We start from the raw sequence: 19,168 nt of genomic DNA, 5'->3' as shown, positions 1-19,168 counted from the left end.
TCTCCTGACAAACAGTTCAACATAAATGTCAAATTGGGTTATAGAGCAAAACTATTTGTGATGCCACACACATCAGAGAGTATTTTTGGTCAGTGGAAACATGCTGTCTTGAGATAAGTGTGAATGTATATGTGTGTGGGTGGCAGGGGCATGACGTTAAAGGAAAGAGGTCTGCAGTGACAGCAAGAATACCTGGAGGGTAGAACATGAAAGAAAAGAGACGTACGCATTTGCAGCATTTTAGCTTGAGAGAAAGGAATAGACACTGAAGGGGCGACAGCAAGCATGTGGACAAGATATAAATAAATAACAACAAACAGAGAGATGAGACAATTTGAAACTTTGATATACCACAGATGAATGAAATGGCTTGACCAGGTAGGCCATCTCAGTCCTTACACTGAAGCAACATTTTTTTTTTCACAAATCACACAGCAGCCTTTCAGATAGCCTAAGCCCCCTTCCCAAAATAGGGAGAGTGGGATTGACTGAGTTAGCAAAATACACCACACCAGTAATTAGACCCACCCACAGGCACAAGTAATAAGAGTCTCAGAGAATCTACCCAGCAATGAAGAATGAACCACAACATTACTTAGCGCTCGACCTCCCAACCCCATATATTATGCAAATGTCCTCAAAAATGAGAAATTTTAACCGATGAACGTAACTGACCTGAGGTATTCTTATGAACTTCAAAAGAGGCATCCAGTCAGCACTGTCCCCAATGGCCAAAAGCAAGCTTTGGTTTGGCTTTTTACTCGTCTCGTACTGAAGTTAGCATGCTAACCAGCTGACTCTGGCTCGGGGTTCAGTTTGGTATGATTTATACTCTTGATATATATATTTATACACTTCTATTTTGTTTGCCACTTACAATAAATTGCCAATTTTCAAGTTCTGTATCAGAAACTGTGGATTCTGAATTTATGTTTCTTTAGCATTACACTCCTACAACACTGACTCATGGTTAAAAAAAAAAGATAAAAATCAATGAGGCAGAACCAAAGATGTTATTCTTCTTCCATGTCAAAAGCTGGCACCTTCTGTACACTTCCCACAATGCAACTTGACCACTGACAGTTGATTTTGAGATTCTGGTATTTTACAGCTCGTATAGCCTACTTACACATCGTCTGGCACCAGGCTGCTGTCATCTTTGAAGTCTCAGTCTCCCACTATCCTGCTACCTGATGGTGTTTCCCTTCAAGTGACAAAAAAAGACACAAAGTCCCATACTGTAGCACGCTCCTCCTCTTCTCTTTCTGTCTGTCTGTGATTCACTCCCTCTCTCACACACAGACAAGCTGCCCTGTTAAAAGCTGCAGAAAAAAAAGCAGGCCGCTTTGTCCTGTTACTGTGGAGTGGAGCTGACGTTAGTGAAGCTGGCAGCCATGTATGACCGGGAGCCACCAAGGCCATGGTCAGCTGACTTTATCCTACCCCTCAAATGTTTCCCAGCCCTGCAGCGGCGTCTGCCTATGAGTGTGTGTGTGTGTGTATGTGTGTGTGCCTTCTACACTATTTGTCCTTGTCCAGATGTAACTTCTGGATGGAGTAGCCATTCATTGCTAGGTGGAGAGGGGAGAAAAAGAGGGAGACAGAGCGACAAAGAAGGTGGTAATCTGAGTGGATCTCAGCGCTGATCCTCTTTGGCTCTCATAGTGTGTGTAGGAGGTCACATCAGGCTTGAGCTCTGGGATAAGGTGGGCAGAAAAACAGAGGAGATACGCTATTTGGATGGGAGCTAAAGTCACCAACAACAGATTGAAAAGGATCAGCTCTATAGCTTCATTGAAAAATATGGGAAAATAATTTGAGTTATCCTTCAGTATTCTTTATAACTGTGCGCGTTTGTGTTGATAGGTTTCAGACGAGAACCACATCTGCCAAAGGATTACAGACACACACATACTGAAATCTTTTGAGGCATATTGGGTCAATGATCATTAATATTTTGTGACAGCTGTAATGCAGAAGGTCTGAACTGAGTACAGGCGGTGGAGATGAGATGAGCTTCCAGTGCTATAGTGTAGTTCAGGGATGAGGTTGAAACTCGTCAAACAGTCCAGATGGGCCAGCCGCACAGAGCCAAAGCCCTCCTTAACCTGCTGGATCAGGGAATCAGTCATACTTCACAGCTATGGCAGAGATCACACACAATCTCCCACACATGCACACAAATGTGTGCACACATACACACTGATAGGCACAGACCAGGTATAGACCATCGGATCTGTTTAAAAAATTTCTATCCGCAGTGCTGAAATGAAAGGTAATAAAACCCAGCTCACCTCTGTAAAATATCTACCGCCTTGCTTTATAGATTGAATGCCATAAAAAGATCAATTTGTTTCTTAGAGAATAAACAGCAACACTGTGCATTTAATATTCCTTTTTACAGACTTGTTTATTTTCATGTAGACTGGAGCATTAGAGAGGCCATTATAAGGCCTGGCTAAATTGGTCCACTGAGGCTTGGTCTAGCCCATAACGAACACGGCGATTCTGAAACATTAACACCACATCGCCTGACATTACAGCTTTTAGTATTTGAAGAACTGTTTGGTCCCTATAGATGCTCAACAATGTTGTAAATTCATAATTCCTGCCATTTACTCTTCCCTCTGCCCGTCATGTGGAACTGCATGCAGAAAACCCATTCTGCACCCGTCTTCCCATATCCACCAAAAACATCCATTAACTTGTTTTGGCTTTTCGTAGTTAATCACTAATTAATGCAGAATTAGCAGGCTGATTGTCCTGAAAACTTGTAAAATTGTTGTCAGGAAGACGTTTTGAAAATAGCTCATTCAGTCTCTCTCCCTCTCAGCCGTCTCTAAACGTGTGATTATGCAGATCAGCTGCAGCTCTGCCTTGCTGCACCGAGGACAAGCTGGACATGAGGGAAAAGGGAAGGGTGTGCACAAACATTGTTAGCAATTAGTTTTTCCTTGGCATAATAGTCAGGCAACTGTGGGGTTATACCGAACACAGAAGAGCATAAGTTTAGGGCACATTGTTATCACAGCTGTGCCAGCACTGCGACTGTGAAATGGAGACCACGGTTTTGTTCGTCTCGCCCACTGGGCTAGTGCTCCTCAAGTTCGGCTTCGCCCGGTGTGATATCCTCTTGCCGATGTTGAGTGCAGGGTCCTGAAATTCCATCCTACACTGGATTTCAGTTCTTACCATGTACTTCATACTGTGTCTTGGCTTGAGCAAGGTAATGCCAAAACCTTCCACTAAACAAGATCTTTTATAGCACTCCCTGTTTACTGTTTGAGTAAAACAGATATGAGACTAATGTGATGAATATAGGAGAAAGACAAGTCCCAATCCTATCTCTTTTTAGGGCGAGAAACATAAAATATCTGATCCATTATACGAGCACCACCCACCCCTGCTGTGTTCCCCCTGATTCCTTCTAGCTATTAGCAGCTTAGGACACAAATAGATCACACAAGATATTAAAAAGCAGCAGGAATCTAACAGTTTAAAAGCCCAAACGTAATCCTCGCTGTAGAAAAACATGTCTTGAATGCAGTCAAATTACTATTATTTTTGCTGATTCTTTATTCTTTTTTATGGTTATTGTTTAGTATTCATATTTTATAGTGTGTGCTTTATTGGAAATGGAATTTACAAATAGGATAGAAAGTAGATGAGATGAAACACAGGTCGCAGAGTTAAATCCATTAGTTGAGCATCCAATCCACAAAAAAAACCTTTGACAGCACCTTGTTAGCTACAGTATTTTTGTTTTATTTTATCTTCAGTTTTTCCTCAAGTAAATAAGAGTTAAATGAAATGATGCCATTGCTTTCACCCTGGTATGCTGCTGTTGTGCCAAAAATATTGAAGTGTTTCGTTATACAGTGGTGGTATAGAGGCAGATTCAATAATGAAAGCTCCAGAGACAATGTTGTTCATAACAACAAAAACGTACAGATACTTCACTGTACTGGATTTCAAAGCTTTACCCTAGAAACCTCAGCCTCACATTTGTGCATTACAGAAAATAAAATATTCTGTCTGAATTGATCGAGGAATCAAGTAGCGAGTCAGGTTGATGTTAACAGTTTTTGGCATCGTTTAACAGACAGCACCTGTGTGTTCTGCAGAAATCACCACCAAGGTTTTACACACACAATAATATTTGTTGAACTAAGGTTTTATTTGTGATTAATGCTACAAATGAGCAGTTTCTCCGATTGATAAAATCTATTGATTGTTTTTTATGTTCCTGCAATTACAGAATGCCACCAAGAAGGAAACCTATAAATAGACAGAAGAAGGTGGGTAAAAGGTGACAACATCAGATGTAGAGAGACTGGAAATGTAAAATGCCTTTGATGGGCTGTGTGATGATCCTTTGTCCCTGAATCCAAAGGATCCCACCACCCGTGTTCCAGTGCCCCTGATTTAATGACTCTTTCCTTCATTCTGCCTCAAACTCTCACAGGATTTAGCTCCTTTCCGGGTTATATAATCCATGTTGAGAAAAATGAAATACCAGCAGACATAATAAACAGGAAGGCAGTTTAAGTGATTATGTCAGTGCGCCTTCACCAACTAAATCCATGAAAATCCATGAAACTAAATCCATGAAAATAGTACAGGATGCAAGTGTTTGCTGTAAGAAGTATTCTGAGTAGTTATAAATTTTACACAAAATTGCACTTAAGCCTTTTCACTTATCTTATGCTGACCTTACAGCAGACGATATTTGAAGTGATTTCAGTTTGAGGGCAAATACTCCAATTTAGAGTCTAATCACAAAGCTGCATGCTGCTGTCACAGCACTTCAGGGATGAGACTCAGTCTGAGCCAAGGTAATACAGTCTATTTCTCATTTTCACAATACTGACAGGATCAAACATGTTTGATATTCCTACATGGGTTTAGTTTTACTCAGAAGATGCAATGATCAATGATTTAATTCATACTTTGATATTAACCACAGCCCGTAGCAAGAGTGTAGCTGAAGTGTAAAGTGTGTTTTCTTTGCTGCTGAACGTGGTTTCTTGCTGGGAGCAGTGGTGATTGTCGTTTTAAAATATCTTCAGTTGTCACTGCATTTACAGGACAAGAGTTTATACCATTGTAACGTCAGTAGAATGAAAGACATGATAGACACTGGGGTTGCCCCTCCATCTCTGGCAACAACTCTTTGTGAGTTAAAGGATTGAGAATGCTGAGCTCTAAATGTGTCTTGTGGACAAGTGAGTATTAATAGCTGTTAATTCTTATGTGGTTATGCTTAACAGGAATACTCCATGAATTGCATTAAAACGAGTTTAAATTTGGAGACAAGGAAAACTCAGCTAAATTAGAGGCGTCATGTCATCGAGTGTTTCCCTTTCCTGTGTTCAAAATTACTTGAAAGGCAGAAAAGCTTTCAACTGTCATCAGGTAGCTGCAGGACTAATAATTGTTTGTTAAACACCTAATTTGGCCACAGCATAGCTCACTCTCAAGTCAAGTAACACAATCAATTGATACTGTGACGAGTTAGCAACATAATCATTACAACTGCTGTGACTGATTGCCCCATCAGTCCGTTCCTGATCATTTACATAACTGCTATGTTTTCACTTAAACCTGTGTCACTTACACGTGACACTTTCTGTGTGTTTCTCTACTTCAGGTTCCCTAAAATGTTGTCCTGCATCAATTTAAAATCAATACAGCAACAAATCAATATATCTATACATTTAACTCAATTGGTCTCCCTTAGGATAAGTTGCAAATTCAATCTTTGATCAATTTAAAAACCTTAAATACAAATTAATTAAACCAGCGTGGTGTCTCCCGTCAAAAGTAAAACAAGTTATAAAAAATGTTCATGACTAAGCCTTTCATCAAGCAGAGGTAAATCCTCAATGTGAACATCAAATAAAACAAGCTTAAAAAGGCCCAATTCAAATTTGAAAGACCCAGATAACTTCACAGTATGAATCAAACACATCGTTCCCAAAACTGTCTTTAGTCCTTATCAGACCTTCTTCCTCAATTACAGACTAATGTGTCAATGTAAAGTGATAGTAGTGTAAAGAAGACAGTGGAGTGGACCATACTGAGTTGACAGGCAGACAGACACACAAAGACACAGGTTTGACATTTAACATTCATAGAAAAACAACAACAATAAAAAAAACCTTAAGTGGGATGACACGTGATCATCATAAATCATCATCATCATAAGAACTAAATCACCACAAATTATGATGAATGTAACTTCTACACACTCTCACATATGCACTACACCCCCCCCCCACCCCCCCCAAACACACACACACACACACACTCAAGCACAATAACATCATGACATCCTCTCGTGTTATTATTACTATTCACCGTCCCTTTGTAAACATCAAATATGAATGGTGTAGACAAGTCATTCTCTGTGTGTGCTTATATGTGTGTATGTGTGTGATGAGATTAGAATCATCCAGGACATTCATCTATTCTGTGGCTGGTGAGGAGATTGAGTGGGGTTGGGTAATATGATGGCACTTTCACAAAGGATTACATTACTCGCCCTCTCATTCTCTCTCTCTCTTTCTCCTTCAGACTGCACTCTTTTGCTATCCTCAGTCCTCACATTTGATAATGGACACTGCCTCTGCTATGAATTGAGCGAGATAAAGGATTAACACCCAAAGAGATGGGGCTGTATGCACACAACTAAGTGTGACTCTATGTTTATGTTAGATACGACTCCACTGAACTGAACTTTTCTTTTGTATTATCCTCCACTGCTATCTCTGTGTCATGAGCTACATGAGAAGACAAGTATAGCACTAGCTGGATAATTATGCATTTTAATCAGATTAATTTTTGTTATACTTTTTTTTTTTACTATTTATTGCTCAATTCAGAGCAGCTGCTTCACCCAATCAGAGTGGCATCTCAAAATGGGCAAGGACACAAGCTAAAATACACAGTGGGGATAGTGTAAATGGAGCCAAGACATTACATTCAGTATACACGTGACATTGTGGCAGTGATGATTAAATGTATGTTAAATCTGGTGTACTGTAGAAATAAAGAGGGCCGCTATTAGTTAATGAAATAGGCTACAATCGAGTGACAGCTGCACTACAGTACAATAGTAGTTAGTGACAGTAGTGATAGATGAATGTGGGTTTTAGTTTTCAGAGATCAGCTGATAGCTAGTAATGAATATGAAAGCGATACACAATTTGTATGGAATCATATTTATAATTATTTTTTTTATATAACCACACAAGTCATCTATTTTGAAATCATCTTTCTATGTGGTTGTCTTTATTGTTACTGTTTACTGGGTTCACCATTTCCTCATCACAGTAAGGTACCGTAATGATTGATCAATCAGAAGCCTGTTGAGATCAAAACTATTGAGAATAATAATAATTGAAATAAAAGTGTGTGTCCCTGAATGTGTGTTTTTTGCTTGGTAGAAAAAACAAGGGTACTCGCAACTCTGCAGGACTTCGTCAGACAGACAAAGAGCACACCTTCACTGCTCGAAACGTACGTCACTACAATAAATTGATATGCTGAGTCCTGCTAAGTTGCGAGTACCCTTGTTTTTTCTATTTTGCCTATTTTTTGTACTCTGCACCTGCCCTCGCTGGTGTGATGTGCGTGTCCACTCTGGTTTGTTCTTTTTTGCTTGGTCTCACTCCCACAGTTTAGACTCAATGGCATGTACTGTCTCATCTGTTTTGGTCAATCTTGATAGTTTATAGGCTATACTGATCAAATTTGCAGTAGCATTTATTGTGAATAAAATAAAACAATCATTTGCAATCATTTTTTAAACTGTGCTATTTTAATAAAATCACTTTATTTGGCGTCACTGTTTTAACAAAGGAGTGTTTGCTGTACTTTTACCACCAGTAACCATTATCTCCAAACTCACCAGATCAAAAGCCATAAGAATACAGCTTTAATGACTACGCAGAACATTGGTGTTGGTCAGTATTTATGATGCCAGACAACAGGGCAAACTTCTTTATGACTGCTTCATAAACATAAACAGTCCAGAAATGTGGGTGCTTCAAGTACTGTTCAGCTTGAGTACATCTGATATAACAATGACTGACTCATAATGACATATTGCAATTTTTCTGTTGCACATTTCTCAGTGATACATTATTGTGCATGCCTGAGAACATGAAGCCCTAACTAAAAATATTTAATACAACAATGACAGGATGTTATTTTTTAAAAAGGAAAAAGTTGGAACCACTACAAATCAGAAAGCCACTGTGTTCACAAACTAAAGCCGGCCACTATAGACACACTGAGAGAAGAGATGAGGGAGAGACAAAGGGAGGAGAGACAGAGAGAGAGGGAGAGTAGTCTTGATAAAGAGACAAGTAAGCTGTAATGACAAAAGCACTGGAAACTAAGCTACAGTTGACTGTAAATGCTCTCCATTACAATAAATGACTTCATTACAATAAAGATGTGTTCAACCACCCTCTGTGTTTCAATGAGTATAACAGTGGAACGATTCGTTGAAGTGTGCTCAAGTAATAGAGCTCAGATGCAGCCTGTGGTATTTACACTTATCCTCTCAATATGCCGGGTCAGGACTGCCAAAGAGTATTTGTACCTGCACGGAGCACCTGAGTGTGCACACTTATACACACACACACACAGACACACAGCTGTATCACACAGATACAGCCAGCCCCTGCCTTTCTCTGTGCTTACTAAGACATTGAAGCTTTTAGCACCTAGCAGCACTAATCCTATGGCCTTATGCTCAGTGGTGCTGAGGCCAAATGGCCTTATACAGAGACTCACTCTTTCTCTCCCTCCCCTTCTCACTGTCTTTCTGTGTGTGTGTGTGTGTGTGTGTGTGTGTGAACATCTGTGACTGTTTGTGATGAATGGACGAGGCAAAAGAGGAGAGGGGTGAATGTGAGACAATGCACCACTGAGGTTAGTGAGGAGAGAGAAAAATAGAGAATAAACAAGGGAAGCAAAAGGAGTGATGGGTGTATGTGGGGATGGGTTTGGGTAGTGTGTGTATGTGTGTGAATGGGGTGGGGGGTAGATACGCATGAATTGAATACAAAAGCACCTACATGCACTCTGCCCCTTCGTTTATGTCCTGCTTGTAAGGCATGCAGAGCATGTACGTGCTCACGTTTGTGTTCTTGTGTGCGCACTGGCGTGTGTGCATGCATGCGTGTGCAAGGCCGAGGTAGGTTAAACTTGTACTCGTGAAGTGTTCCCAGAAGAGATTAATCATCCTGTGCTGGAATGCAGCATCGTGGTCATAAATCATCACCTGACCTCTCCCTCCCTCTCTCCCCCTCTCTCTCTCTGCCACACGTAGTGGTGGAGTCAGGGTAAAAGGAGTGTCATTGCGTATTGGCAGTAAACAAACAGCCAACAGCCTTGACAGAAGCGTGAAAGGTAGGAAACAAAGCTAATTATCAAATACCAATGTCCAATCTAATGATCAACCAGACATTACAGAGGCCTGTAATGCAATTGGAAATATACAAAGCAAATAAAACAAATAAGAATATGATTTATTATTTAAATTGAGAGTTACGAGGAAACCAGGGAAAATATATGTGAACGCTTAAGGATTCTGTCACCAGAACTGACCAGAATATCCCAACCCTAACACACAGAACAATGATATTAGATAATTATGCCAAACACAGGTAACATTAAATAACAAACCTGAATAAACAATTGAACTTTTTGACTAAGGTTTCAGCATACAGTGGCTGCAGGATTTGGAAAATCTTGATAGATAAATAAATTGGTTAGATAATTTATTTGTTTCAAGTCTCCTGTATGGAGGACAAGAATCTTGTGTTGCAAAAAATCTTTCAATTTTAAGTTAATTTCTAAGATATAAGAAAGTAGATTTAACCTTAAAGGACTGTTGGGTGAAAACTCTGTACTAGTGATAGCCTACTGTAAGTTACTGTGTAACCCTGTCATTATTATAATGATGTTCTTTTCATGATCCAAATTTAATATGGCATTTAAAATATTGTTTTACCCTTGTGAAGCTGCAATGTCAATGTTTAAACACAAATCATGACTTTGACAGTGAGTTATATCATATTATGTACAATTTTTGCATATATTATTTGTGAACGTGATATTTATTGACATGTGAAAATATAACTGTCAGTTGCAATACTGTAATACTGTACTATACTGTATATTGATATGCTGCTAAGGCTGGGGGATAAGACAATATCATGAAATCAGTTTTACACCAAACTGCATCTGTACCTGAGCACTTTCAGATCTCCAGTCGCAGATTCCCTGCAACTTTAATTTGAATTTTTGTTTTTTTGTTTTCATACTTTTATGAATAATTAACAAAGATATGTATCTAATCCTCTGGTTACTTCCCTCTGTGAGCGAGAACTGCGGTGAGAATGGCCCATATTTCTAGCTGTTACTCAAATGCTTGCTGGCAGGTGGGAGCCAGGAGATGCTGCTGAACAAATGTTTTGATCAAATCTGTACACCTGTCGACAGTGGGAAAAGGAAGCTAGCCGGAAGTCAATTCTATACTGTGCATTTTGCAGCTCAGGTAGGACAGGGGAGTCTTCCTTGGTTATGTTCAAGTACAGGAAATTGATTCTTTAATATTAAAAATTCAACAGCTGAGTTTCATTACTTTTCTGAGCCTATTCCCTTTCCCTTGTGGAGTGGGAAAATATCACAGTTTATTAAATTACTTCTCTGAAAAGTCTCTGGGGATGCCATCTTAACTCCCGTCCTCCTTCACAAGGCCATTTTAGACTCTAACTAGGCATGTCTACTTAGAAAGAGAGACAGAAAGATAAAAAGAGGGGATAAGCAATGTAGGGATAGAGGGTAGACTAAATTTCCAGAATCCATTGGCTGCTGCAGACAGTTTGTGGTTATTCCATTGGCTGTGAAAGGCACAGAATTGAACGTTACTACAAATCAAGGGGAAGTTAGTTAAGCTACAGTAAATGGAGCCTCCACAGTAACTGGAATTGCTTGTGTGTGCACATGTGAGTGTATGTCTCTGTGTGTGTATGCTTGGACACATGCTTGGATGTATCCTTCGGCTTTTGTTTCCTTGACTGGTCACGGTTACAGGCAGCACTGCTTCGAGGCAACCTGCACAGGCCTCTGCGTATGTGTAATTAGAAATACGAAAGGCAGAGGTTATTAGGCAGTGTCACTACCATAAAGGATCCTCAAAACATCACTAGTGATTGCTCTAACTATACTACCTGAGCGAGGAGCAAATGGGTCAGTGCTTGACTGAGTCTGTGGTGTCTGAGTCATGAGGTAGTCTCTTTGAGCGTGACTCAAACATAGTCACAGATTTCTCTTCTGGGCAGCATGGGACAAGTCCACTTTACACTGCATTTCACAAAACAAAGACAGGAGGAAGAAGCAGGAGAATTTGTAATTTGTAAGGGGGACTGCTCCACACAGATGGGGAAAAGCTTTCAAAAGAAAAAAAAACCTGCACTGCTACACTGGAGGCCAACACATGAAGGCTCCTCGTGGCTACTTTGTGTTGAAGTGAAGCTTTGCAGTGTCGGCCAAGGAATTCTGTTTGATTCATTGTGGCCTGGCAGAGCTAAGCGTGTAGTCTGTTTGCTTGTTTGCATCTTCAATGGAACAAAAATGACTTTACAATGGGATCAACCTTTTCCCACTTTTTTCCCCCAGTCATTTCGACTGATTACGGACATTCAACTGAATGAACTCATTCATTAGGCAATCAAGGCTGCAAGCAACAATTATTTTCATTGTTGATTAATCTGCTGATTATTTTCTTTATTAATCATTTACTCTAAAAATCGCTGTTTATCCAAGCATGAGTTGAAAAGTACAAACCACGTATACAATGTGCATACAATATAGTTTGGGGGCAGTTTAAAATGGGACTGGTATCAATCAATAAACGTTGTCAATTAATTCAGAAAGGAGGATTTAGAGTCAAGACATGCTTAGAACTCAACCAGCCAGTGTTTCAGGTTACGGCTGATCTCACATGTGCTTACTTGCCATTATACAGGGTTGCGTGTGCAAGTGCATGTATTCACACGAACAAGACCCTTTGTTTTTTTTGCTCGTCTTAAATGTAACCAGGAGGCTCACAACAAAAGCGCCATGCATGATCTTGTGAGGAGGATGAGTTAAAACCAGTCGGTCAGCTGTCAGACAGATGTAGTAAATATCATCCCACTTTGTCTTCGCTTCCAACAACAACAAAAAAAAAGCCCCACAGGATCCATGGGCATGGTAATCCAAGATGAAGGCTGCTCTCTAAAAGCGTCACTTTCTCTAAAGCACGGCTAATGCTGGGTGTCACACGCCACACAAATGCGAACACACACATACGAACACACACATGCATGCACTCATTGCACCACACTCGGCAACACAAAAACCCTTTAAAAAGAAATATGGGCCATAAGGGTTACAAAGGGTATGAAAGGGACAGATGGGAGGAATGCGCTGATGGCCTTCACTGCTCATGTTAGTCAAAGAAAAATACAGCATACTGATACAAATGCAATGAATTTGAAAGCTAAAGCCAATGAATGGCTCACCCAAAAAATCATAGACTTTTATATATTTTAAAATTTCAGCTTCTCTGTTGAATTACAGCATCTATAATCGTTTTCATGTTAAGCCAGGGTCTCTGTGGCTAATTTCACCACTAATATGTGTCTTGGCAGCCGTTCCAAGAATCATTGTTCCAATAACAAGATATCAAGGGCTCTATTTTAGAAGCAGTGATTTACACACAACCATCCAGTGTACCACCATACAACTGATCCCTCTCTGCTCTTATCCAAAAAGATTACAGGGGGCAACAGCAAGTGCGTCATGGCAGTTTTCCCCGAGGATGCAAATAATGTGAATATTTTGGTCGAACTGAATTAGCTCAGTAAATCCAAAAGTCATGTAAAGAAGATTATTTGAGAATCGTTGATTATGCAATCATCAAAAAAGGATTTTGATAATTTAGAGCTTTGGTTGCAGTGTTAATATTATCACATGTAAACTTTTTTCTTATCAGATGTAATTAGATTCAGCCTTACAATCTCTTAGAAATAGAAAAGGACATATTTTTTAGTTCTCCTATCAAAACCGCAGTCCTGAAATATCCCCTCAGAAAGCCATGGGAGCTGTCATCAAGTATATTTTTCATACTCTGTGGTTTCTACTGATCTACCCACCAATTAATCAATTACTGCAATTAATGTAATTTGCTTCTTCATCAGCAAGTCTTTGTAATTTTAGCCTCTCGAAAAGCCACAGCATGCCATTCCTACATATGCCATGGCAAGCTCCCTGAAGGAGCACAATTAATGTTGAACGTTGAAATGCTGAAATACGAAACAGGGAGGACAATGGTGCATGAATAGATCAAACTGAGGACTTAGACAGCCAGTGAAGGGGAATATGGAGGGGGAACAGAGGAACAGCAAGTCCATGACTAGAGAGATGCAGAAAAAATAAGGGAGGTGTGTGTGCGTCTGCGTGTGCGGTGGGATGGGGGGTTTTCTCATCAAAGCCTCCCTGATGCTGTTAAATCTTATGCTACCTCAAAAGCTGCTCTACAAGAGGCCAAACCTGGGCAGTATAATGGGAATGAGACCATTCCTACAGCAGTTTTTCTATCGGGATGTGGATTTATGACACCCAGTTAATTGTATTTCTGGCTCAAAAAAGCCATGAGTTTGTGAAATAGCTGAAAGGGTAGCAAGACGGACAGAACATGCTCTAATAGAGCTATGCCACCAAGCGTAATATTTTCTACTCACCCGCACATCCTGACAATTACAGCAGCAGTATAAACAATATCACCCGCACTCCATATTCTGTCACAAAGACCATCATTTTCACCCACCTCTCCTCTCTGTAAAGGTCAGTGTTCTTAGTTAATCAGTAGTGACAAGAGGTTTTTTCTGTTTCCATTACCACCTATCTCGTTCTGTCCCAAATGATAAGATGCTACGCTCTAATGTACCATACAGCAGCACTGCTTGCTATATTTCAAAAATGACTTTACCTCATAAAATAACAATTGTGACCTCTCTTCTATTTAACTCTAAACGGTTTGAGATGTGGTTGTGAAAAAAAAACAACAACCCCCCCCCAAAAAGAAAAAAACAATAGAAGTTTTAAGCTGTGGGTGTGTAGATCTGCACGGGATAATTGCTTGCTTTATCCTCTCTAACAAAAAAAAACTAAAAAAAAAACTAAACTTGGCTCCCTAGACGTGACTGATGGTTATTTAAGGTGTTTTAAGGCTTGCTAATGTTGCCATGGTTGCACTGTCAAAGGCAACAATCCTTAGCAATACAAACCTTGTTAAAATGTCCAGGTAAAGAGAAGATGTGAGTACCGTGCAGCAAACAGCTGTTCCCCAAACCAAACCAGTCAACTCATGAAATCGAACAAAGCCCTCAAATCGGGTGCACTTTACTGCCTCTCAGGTAATTATACCTGAGAGACATATAAGCAGCCTTTTTATTTTGACATCAGTTAACATGCTGCAATGTAGTTATCGTTGACAGAATTTGAAACAATGAACACAATGATGCCCATTTTGTGTTTGAAAAGGACTTTTGGCTGTAAATTGGTGACAAAATTGCACTGGCCTAGTCACAAACGTTCAGCCCACTATGTTGGTTCATTATCTAACACTGAGTGGGTTCTGAATTGGTTGGGAAGGACAAAATGTATTAACTGTCCTCTCAGTACCAATACGGGTCACGCCTGTAGTGTGAAAATGGCATTAGTGAAATTGGACCCTTGAGATTTTCTAATGCTGTTTTCCATCTGTTTGCCTATGTGAATGTTCACAGTCATATCTCCTCGATACACAGCATGAGGGGGGGTCACACTGGATGCCACTGATTTCTGATCAGCCCCACAACCCTGTGTAGTTGTTTGATGCGCGCCTGTTTTGCACTTTTGCTGCCGTGCGCATGCATTAGGGTTATTGTGTGAAGCCTTCAGTCTTTAATCCCCTAATCTGCTGAACCCTGGAAATCACTGCAGTCATCTGTCAGAGCGGGTCAGAGCGGGCTGCGAGGCTAAAAACAAGCACACATGCACACACATACACACAGCCGAAAGCCAAACACAACACACACACACACACACACACACACACACTGATAGTCATTTATTCAACAGGGCCAGCCTCATTTCAGTCTAATGAAGATTGATGCTCCTCTTTCCAGGCCTCACAGGTGTTGCAGTAAAATACATGTATAAATACGTAACCCACATAGAGGAGGAGAGAGGTGGGACAGGAGATGAATTAACAGAAAGTGATCCGCTCCCTAATCACATTCACATGTGAATTCACACGTATTCTGCATGCTCAAAAAAAAGTTTGAATGTGCTAAAGTCAATCTGCGCTGCATCTCCATAGTAACAGCACTGAGTTAATCTTGTTGAATAGTTGTGAAGGTCCAGCAAGGACATGGACTTGGAGACCCTTGAGTAAAGGCTAAACCTCTCAGGCCCTGTTTTTTTCATGTGTGTGTGTGTGTGTGGAAGTGTCCGTGCCAAATGGGACACCCTGAGGGCTTGTCTGGAGATTGTGGTTGACACGACCTGCTGCTGTCCAGTGTGAGCTCTTATTAGCACTTAAGACTGCGGATCACAACACATACGCACACACAACACACAGGCACAACCACAACACACTAGTCATAATGATTACGCCTGGCAGGTTAAAGACTGACAGTGGAAAGCGGCTGAGTGTGTGTTGGTAATACAGAACGCGGTGTGCACTTGTGTCTCCACATGCGTGTGTTTAAATGTGCCAGTAATGATCACTCACCAATCCGAGGGCTTTGCTTTCTCATTTTTCTTTTTTGATTTATGTGCCCTCGTCAGAAGCTCAAGATGGAGAGATGGAAAGCGGGAGGGAGATCAAAGAGTGTGACAGATCACACAGACACAGGCGGGCTCGACATAGCTAAAGGTGGAGGAGGAGATAGAAGGGCCGCGGAGAGAAACTGCACTGGTTAAGATTGAAGTGTGAATCTCAGCGGGGCACCTCATCATCATGGACTGTGTTGGCATCTGTGTGTTTGTCTGTGACTCTGGGATCTACAGCTGGTGTGTGGGCCTTATCCCTTGACACCTTACTTGACAACTGACTCCTAAATAGTTTTTTTCCTAATGTAACTGTAAACTTTCATACACACATATGGCTTTACATCCCTAACTAGAGGTCTCACTCATGCCCAATGAATATTCATTCTTGAGTAAGCTACATCCTGCAGTGTTATGGTTCTCACTGCAGCTTGAGGGGGGCCAGCTGGGCAGTAGCTTTTAGTCTCTCTGTCACCAAAAAAAAAAAAAAACACACACACACACACACACACACACACACACACACACACACACACACACACACACACACAGAGCATGACAGCAGAGGAAAGACATTAAAATTCAGCACACCTAACGCTGACTTACACAGCCTGGTCCTTTGATTTAGCCTCTACAAAACAGAATACCATGCATTATGTCTAATCCATTTCAGCATGTAGCTACTGTGTAGGTAAAATGTTACTGAATACAAATACTGTGGAAAATATGAACTGCAGTGTAGATATTGGTGTTTTTTTGGGGGGGTAGTAACTCCTGAAATGTGGAGAAGATTTACGCGGCAGCAGCTGCGGCCTGGCGGACGCTACAGCGGCGACGCAGCGCTGTGGGCGTTCTGAGGAGAGGGGACTAGCGGTAATGGCAGGTCCGACAACCAATTAAAGCGCACCGGCAACTCCATTTTTGTCATGATGATGTGAACGCATCCGTTTTCCGAAGGACAAACTCACTTTTCTTTCGCATGTACACCGAGAGCAATGAAATGAAATGAGGATGCATGCGCTGCGGTAGCCGTAAACGCGTCCGGAAAGGGGAACTGAAACACCTGCCCCTCATCACCACAGGTCCAACACTCCACCTGACCCTTTGCAGGGAAAAAGAGGCTCCGCAAACAACCAGGACACATGTGATTTTCAGAGATACCATACGGACGTTTGTGTTGACATGCCGTGCAGATGCGCTGTGTGCAAAACCCCTGAAACCACAAAACTCCATAGCGATTCCACAGCGTATAAGGTCATCCCTGCCGAGGGGCTGATAAACCAAACAGCTGGACAAAATGACACATAAACGACACCGCGGACACGCGAAGGGAGCCCTGTGTGAGCAGGGTGAGAGAAGTGCAGGCACACACGAGGACCGCAAATGTTATTCCGATAAAAGGCACCTCAATGTCAACGCTGTGCGCTGCCCTCCCCGTCCTACTTGCCACAAGAACTGACTGCATACACACATGTGCTGCGACCACACAAGCTGCTGTGTAAACAAGAGGAGCGCGTAAATAGCGATGGTTCCACAGGGATATATATTTGAAATATCACGTACCTGTTTCCAGCTATGTGCGGCACTCACTGCATAATCCTCCTTCTTCAACTTGAACTTTTCCTTCCCTCCCGTCGACCAGCCCGAAGCTACTTGACACTTGTTTATTGCATACTTTTGTTTGCCCCGTCTTTATTCTGACTGGCCGCTACTGCGTTACAGAGTGAGGCGAGAGCACAGGGGGGGTGAGCTGATGGAGAGGGTAGAGGCTATGAGCCTCCAGTACAACATCTCACCAAACCGGGGGGAGTCAAACGGAGCAATCCATTGATGTGTCGTTACGGGGATCAGCGTTGACTGGCAAAGATAGAGCAAAAAACGGGACGAACGAAGCTGTGCGCAAACGGCACGTCTTCGCTATAGGTTCTCTTCAGCGCGGAGAAGCGGCGGTCAGGCGGGCATACTCTGAGCAGTGAGAGACGGCCGATCGACAGAGGTTGTGCGCAGCGGCGCCCAGAGAGCGGCTATCCACACGGAGTATAGAGGAATGACCGAGGCTCGCGGAGCGCGCGTTCACGGCCAAGCCAAGTCAATGGTCATTATCAGCGTGTGTAGAGAGTAATCCAATGTGGGCTGTTGGCTGCAGCTGCATCCCGACAAGTGATTGAACATGCAGGGATCAGCAGAGATGGAGTAATTACAATTCAGAATGTATACACATGCAACAATTACATCAGGAGCTAGATGTTATTTTTTGTTTCTGTGCTTTGATGCTATGCTGAAACATTATTACATGATAACTCACATTTTATTTAAGAAGTGAAATGTCAGTTCCATTGTGCCAAACAGGCTACAGGCCACATATATTTGCAACCTAACAAGCAAAGTTGACTCTCACTGTATTTTTCAGAGCTTGAACACGCCAGCTTTGGGTGATAGTACCCCCCTTCTGCTGGCCTGTAGTGCTCATTACAGTGGTCCTCATGCATCTCTTTTTAAACAGTGCATCCACTGCACTGCAGGCTACTGTTCACATTAGCACACAGCCTAATGGGCTTTCTCTGTATTAGCAGCAATAGAAAGGTGCAATAACAGAAGCATGCAATTATGCACCATAACTAGGGAAAACATTGTTAACAGTTACCCTATTGGTTCTCACTCTCCAAGCTGTAAATGCATATTTCCCAATGGAGGAATGATAATAACACCCGCTTATTTGAAAACACCTTGTAAGGAGAACCTTGTGGCTCTTTTGATAAAGATTTCATTTCAGAGGCATTTTTATGCATAACTGGGGATTGGCAGGGGACATAAACCTCCCACTTTTTGCTTTATTTATTTATTTTAACTCTTATTTCTCATTTTAGTTTTACAATGCATCACTGATATATTGATCGAGACAAATAAGGGTGTCAGCTCATGGGATAAATAAAATCTTAACACCACACCGTAATTTGAATTCACAGATGGCATGGTTAGATCCAGAACGAAGGGTGAAAGGAAAGAGGAGGGAATCATCAGATCTCTAGTGGGTAACACAGGTGCAGTATGAGATGAAAAATGCAGATGAGGGTAGGATGGCGTAGTGAACCATTTTAAAGTCCCCAAGTGATAACCTAAAAAAAAGCTCTGACTTAGGACCATCGCACCGATTCTTAATCATGCAGGTGCAACTTGTCCAGAGCTTTACAGTTTCTACAAACTGTCCAATGAGGAGTTTTTATTTTCTTACAGACCATGAGCTGAATAGTTCCTTTAAGATGCAGCTTATTGACAAAAACATCTTGTT

The 19,168-nt window shown here is 41.4% G+C and overlaps 1 protein-coding gene across 5 annotated transcripts in view; it reads right to left on the bottom strand.

Moving 5' to 3' along the window:
* tenm2a (teneurin transmembrane protein 2a) overlaps positions 1-17,903 on the bottom strand; it is a 224,916-nt gene extending 207,013 nt beyond the window's left edge. For all 5 annotated transcript variants that reach the window (XM_085788361.1, XM_085788362.1, XM_085788363.1 and 2 more), the window contains exon 1: positions 17,443-17,903. The gene's annotated coding sequence lies outside the window, so the exon portion shown is untranslated. The remainder of the gene's footprint in view (positions 1-17,442) is intronic.
* Positions 17,904-19,168: the final 1,265 nt, after the last annotated feature.

The sequence above is a fragment of the Trachurus japonicus genome, chromosome 10 (assembly GCF_045865225.1).
Source record: "Trachurus japonicus isolate A0001 chromosome 10, Traja_1.0".
NCBI lineage: Eukaryota > Metazoa > Chordata > Actinopteri > Carangiformes > Carangidae > Trachurus > Trachurus japonicus.
This window is presented reverse-complemented; position numbering and strand designations above follow the sequence as displayed.